The 6,272-nt window shown below is 36.0% G+C and overlaps 1 pseudogene; it reads right to left on the bottom strand.

Moving 5' to 3' along the window:
• Window positions 1-363: 363 nt before the first annotated feature.
• Window positions 364-4,910, bottom strand: LOC132066330 (wall-associated receptor kinase 1-like; annotated as a pseudogene).
• Between the last annotated feature and the right edge of the window lie 1,362 nt (window positions 4,911-6,272).

Genomic DNA, 6,272 nt, shown 5'->3' with positions numbered 1-6,272 from the left:
AAAAGTTTCATCTTTTTATGATGATGGAACATTACTTAGACACTACACGAAATGAGAGGAAGGAGCAAAAAGCAAGCAACATTCCTTTCATTGAGGGGTTTCTAGAAAGGGATCAGGGCCAATGATAAGAAAATTAAAAATTGACCCAATGCATACATAAATACCCAATGCAGAGACCACTTTTAGATCATATTAATTAAGCAATAAGCAAATCATTAGTTGATCAAATAAAAACACGAATATTCTTTAAATTGATGGGTTCTTAATAGCAATGAATGAATGATCAAATGAACATGCAAATACACTGATTTTAGAAATTTCAATAATTAACCATCAAAGAGGGGGTCTTTTTCACGTTTCACGCTAATCCAGGGCTTGATGAACACTTGATGATGTATCACAATTGGTGGAAGTGTGCATTACCACAGTATAAAGATCCTTCTGTTCACTGATCATTTCTCCCATTTGTAGTAGATCGTTTTCTTGGTCATGATGAGCCCAACAACGGGTATTATATTGAGTGAATCCTTCCAATTCATTCGCCACTTCTCTCATGGTAGGTCTTTCTTCTCCTTTTGTGTCAAGGCATCTAACCACAAGCTCACCGATGGCATTAAGCTGATCCAAAGAGCCTTCTTTCAAAACCCGATGATGGAGAATCTGAAATAAGTGATTCTCCTTCACGGAAGCTTTGAAATGTGCGGCTAAGCTCTTCCCTCTGTTGGGCAAAGTGAGATCGATAGCTTCTCTTCCAGTTAACAACTCTGCGAGTACTACACCAAAACTATAGACGTCACTCTTATCTGACAGTCCCATTTGTATGCCTTCAGGGTCTAGATAACCCAATGTTCCTGGTATAAGTGAACTCATATCAGCCTGGTCGAAAGGTCTTAACCTCGAAGCCCCAAAATCAGCAATCTTTGCTGTGTAGTAGTCATCTAGTAGTATATTTGCTGATTTGATGTCTCTATGTAGGATAGGTATAGTAGTTGTATTGTGGAGATAACTAAAGGCATCAGCAGATTCAACAGCAATTCTTAACCGATTTTGGAAAGAAAGCCAAGCATTTCTCCATTATTGGTGTGTATATGGCAGTGAAGTGTACCATGGGATATGTATTCGTAGACCAATAAAGGAACTTCAGTCTCCTAAGCAACATCCCAATAGTTTCACCACATTCTTGTGGTTAATTTGAGTCAGTATTACAACCTCATTTATAAACTCTTCTACTTGGTTTTGCTCGAGTTTTTTTGACTTCTTGATTGCAACTATGCGCTGATCTGGTAGAACCCTTTGTAAACTACACCATTTGCACCTGCTCCAAGGATGCGATCTTTTGCAAAGTTGTTGGTGGCTTTTTTTAAGCTCTTCAGTTGTAAACACCTTATTTAAATTGGACGACATCTGCTGTTTTTAATAGCATACCACCATTTTGCTGGAAGAACTTCTCCCGTAATTTCAGAATTTTTTTCTCCTTTTATACTGAAATATATCCAAGTGACACTAACCAGTAGTGACAACAATCCAAGACCTAAACCTGTTTGATCAATAGAGTAGAATATCAAAAAACATTAGGATATTTGTTTTTTTGACACTGTTTCTTGGGAGAACATATTTTTCTTCTCTTACAAATAGAACAGATTATTCTCTCATATTTATAGTCAAATCATAGGGAGAAACATAGTCTATGAGGAATTGTGTTTCAAAAGAGGGTGAGGAATTGTGTTTCAAAAGAGGGTATTTCTTTTGAGTGTGTAATAGTCTCCAAGACTTTGTGATGCTTGAGTAGTGGTTGTAAAGTAGCACTTGTGATTTTCCCTTATTAGAGAAGGTTTTTTCATGTATATAGTTCTTTATTGTGATTATTTCCATGCTATTCTCTCGTCCCCTTCAAGTGGTATTGGAGCCACTAGAAGGATGGTGGATCTGCTTATCCGACAATAACGTTCTACACAAGCCAGTGTAAGGCACAACTAGAAGCCATAAACTGTGAAAGATAAATTAAGACCAGACGCTTTAAAAATATTTCACTTATCATATGATATGCTCAACAACATTAGGTGAAGATGGTTTATGTTGAACTTGAATATATAAGTTTGGAGATTTTGCAAATTCACTGATTTTAAATCTCTCTATTACGGTGATAATTTGCTTATCGATGTAGTTTTCTTTCTCTTTATTGAGATTCCACTTAAGTCTTGGTGGTCAATTTATTTCCCTTGTTCACCGTGGCAATTTATGTGTTATTTCCTGCGTCTCCAATCACACAGACTAAGACCTCATTTGTGTTTATTGAAATTAAGACGTTTGAATCTGAATACACATCTGCATATTAAGATGTGTATTAAGATTTAGATGTCTGAATCTAAACACACATCGAAATACTAAAATGTGCGTTGAGATCTAGATATCTAGATCTTAATACACATCTGAATATTAACCTTTCACCCATAGCAACTCTCTGGTTAGTTTAGTCTTTTTTGTAATTGAGCTAACAAAGTTTTGTATCTTCATAACTTTTGTATTATTCTGCATCTTCTTGATGCCAACAATGAAATTTCTTATTATTTCATCTGAATATTAAGATATTGTATTAGGAACCAAATACTAAATAATTAAGACTGTTTGTTTTCTCAACATACGAATGTATAAAACTTGTCTTCATTTAAGCAATAAATATAAAGTTCAAATAAAATACTAAGTTAATCTAATACTATATCAACAAAATATTTTAAAATATGATATGGTGGTTGGTGGTGGTGTTTGTGGGTGTCGCATTAGGGATGGTGTTATTTAAAGCGATGTTGGTTGGGGGTAGTATTTAATGAGAGATGACTAACGATAGTGGTTAAAGGTGGTGGTAGTTAGTTGTGGCGGCGGTTGATTGCGGTGGATGATAGTAATAGTTAATGGTAGTGGTGAATGATGCCGGTGGTCGGCTATACATAGTGGTGGTTGATGGTGATTGTTGGTACTGCTGGTTGTTGTTATGGTAATTACGGTTTGTGGCGATGATTGTAAATGATGGCTAGTGGTATGACGTTGGTATTTGTGGTAAATGGCAGCGTTGGTGGTGCTAGTTGATAATGGTGGTGGCTAGCAATTCAGACCCATTAAGTGGTTGTAAAATTGAAAAAACAACGTACTTAATGATTAATATTCAAACTTAAAAATAAAAATAAAAAACTTAGTGACTAAAATTTTAATGATTAAGATTAAGACCTTCATTAAGTGCAAACAAATGTGGCATAAGACTAGAATTACCTCAATTTGGCACTCCTAGCTAATCATTTTGAGCTTGGATCTATTATTTTTTACCATATTATGATCTAATATATATTTTAATATCTGGGTATGTTGTTGTTGGTTTGATAGAATTTAATCAACTGCCAAATTGAAACTTCATGCATTGTAGTTGTGTTTACATACCAAGGAGATAACTTCAAGATAAATCCTTAATGCTCCTTCTGGCAACCACGTCCCTTCTGGCCATCGCCAAAATATCCCTTTGGACAGGAACACTGAAACCCTCCTGGACTGTTCTTGCAAATTCCATCACAAGAGTTTTTGCACACTCATCGATATCTGTTTTTGAGGGAATGCTCAAATTAGTTCATCAGATAGTTATATGTACCCCTTGTTCAGGGAAAGAGGAGGGGGGGGGGGGTTGGAGGAGTTGAGGGAGTTCACCATTGTTGTCTTTATTTATTTATTCATTCATTTATTTACTTTGCATGTTGCTGCCTCAAAAATCCCCCTTCCTACATGAATTTACATATAGGCAGTTGGTACTTTTGCGACGTATTAAATTAGATTAATCTGTGAGTGAGTAGATTTTCTTTTGGTGGTTTCAACTCTACGATGTCAAACTCACCGGCCTGATGCATCCGAATTTGAACTTTAGAAAGCGAGTTTAGTGTTCCTTACCAAAGAGAACTAGAGTCCCAAAAATTAAACTCATATAAATTAGGCAAGAATACAAACCTTGGCAGCCTGGACTGAGATAAGGATTTCCCTCATATCCTTCCTCACAAATGCATCGATAACCTCCACGCCCACTTTCAGAATCAACGCATAGACTATGTTCCTTGCATGAATAGGCAGTGGAGTTTCTAACCTCGCTGCAACTCTGATTCCCAATTGCCCAGTCAATCACAACAGGAACATCATTCACTATTCTGCTCACAAAGTTCGGGTCCGTGAAGTCTGATACACCTAAAGATAAACTTTTCGTGATCGCCAAGGAAGGCATAGCCACAACGGTTAAAGGACCAGACATTAGTGTGATTTGCCGGGCTATTCACGAATCCTAAAAAGGTCGTCAATCCCTTCGGGATGGCTGCTTGACAGCAACCAATTCCGGAACAAGTCCCATCATTGTTCACATCCTTACCTCTTGAACACGTAGTCATACACCCAGTGCTAAAATTTCGCCCTTCATTTAATGAAAAACCAAAACCCATAGCTAAGTCATTACAGCCTATGAGAGTCAACCTGTTATCTTTCTCAGATAACGTGAAAAACGACACTCCTGTATTGATAAACATAATTTCTTGGCTGGCTAGTTTCCCATTTTGTTCATAGCATTGACTTGCCAACGTGTTTCTAACCCGTATTTGGCTACTTGATATGTCGATGATCTCCTTGGCTCTAGGTGGTATGTTGAGCAAATTCGTCACTCCAGTGCTGAGATAGGCGATAGGAGGATCGGATGAGGTATTACAAATGATGTCGAATATAAAGTGTATAGAGCAACCAGCATCTATACCGATACGAACAGGTAAGGAACAGTCAGGATTCCCGCATTTCGTTTGGCAGCCAGGCTTGGCGATGTTGTTGCTCATGTTCGTGCTCTCTATTGACATAGCTAATATAGGTAGAATAAGAAGCATAAAGGCAAGAAAAGCCATCTTACTACTTTAGGCTTTAGCTAGGCTTTATTCACAAGTGATATATATAGAAATCCATTTGAAATTGTTATAGCAAGTTTCAAATCTTGACATGTTAGACAGTTCTTTTGAATTTCTCAGCTTTAATAGTATACTCCCTCCGTCCCATAATAGGTGTCACGTAGCAAAAGCATTCGTATTAAAGCTTGATAATGCAATGTGAAGTTTACCAAATTACCCCTATATAATAAAAATAAATTACTTTTCCTCTTGATTAGAGCATGCACAAGTAGTGAACCTTTTGACATTGGGAATCCAACAATACCAAGTTACTAGTGGTTTTTCCAATCACCATTTGGATGTTATGTTACTTTAAATTATCTTTTTGTCTAAGGGTAAAATTGAAAAAAGCCCAAGCAAATTTATGTCTTGGTTTCTGAGGACGGAGGGAGTAATTATTTCTAAATATTGAAATGTCTCATTGTTTTTGAGGCGGTGCAAAAATGAAAGTGTCTCACATAATTAAATTGGGACGGAGGGAGTAATTAAAACAATAAAAGTGGGAACTACAGAGATACTTGTGCTAAAATCTAATTCTTGAAAAAGGATAAGATTAGGTGTACAGTTTGTCAAAGGAGTACTTTTGTATATATCTTGTTGAGAATTAAAGAATCAACAACTTGTCTGTTAAACTTAAATAGTATATTGATCTCTTTTACTAATTCTCTTGTTGAAATAATGCAGACGACCTTGAGAGAAGTCGTGCTCTGCATATCAGATAGATGCCTCACTCCTCATGGCCAAGTTGACACTAAAAAATTCTAGTTTCCAAAAGACTTTGAAGGTGGCAAACTCCTCTCTACAAGTTGACACTAAAAATTCTTGGGCAACTTGCTAGGCGGAGCTAGGATTTTTAATTTATGGATTTTGAACTACAATCCTTGCTTATTGCGTCTTTGAACAATAATATATAAATAAATTTATTAATACAAATGCGGGGTTTGAGCCAAAGATATTAGATTCTGCCAAACACATAGCTTTAAGGCTGGCTCTGCCCCTGTTTCAAAGTCTGTCTATTATAAATATAGGTGTTATTGGCGATTTGGCTGAAGTATAGGTGTTAGTGGCAATTTGTGGGAAGTAAAATCAATAGGAAAAGAAGACTTGAAACTTGTGTCTAAATATAAAAATGATATATTTAAAGTTAAATTGTCTCTAAATATAAAAATGTTGTGAAATTATAAAGTAGATTTTTAGACACAAAAAATGTACAAATGGCTAGTAATGATTAGAATAGCTTGAAGTATAATTATCTTGGATAAATATCGAGAATTTTGATAATCAAGTATTCGGGAAAATAAGGTTTTTTTTTTTTAATTTTTG

The sequence above is a fragment of the Lycium ferocissimum genome, chromosome 8 (assembly GCF_029784015.1).
Source record: "Lycium ferocissimum isolate CSIRO_LF1 chromosome 8, AGI_CSIRO_Lferr_CH_V1, whole genome shotgun sequence".
NCBI classification, from domain to species: Eukaryota; Viridiplantae; Streptophyta; class Magnoliopsida; order Solanales; family Solanaceae; genus Lycium; species Lycium ferocissimum.
Note: the sequence above shows the minus strand (reverse complement) of the source record. Positions and strands in the feature narration are given on the sequence as shown.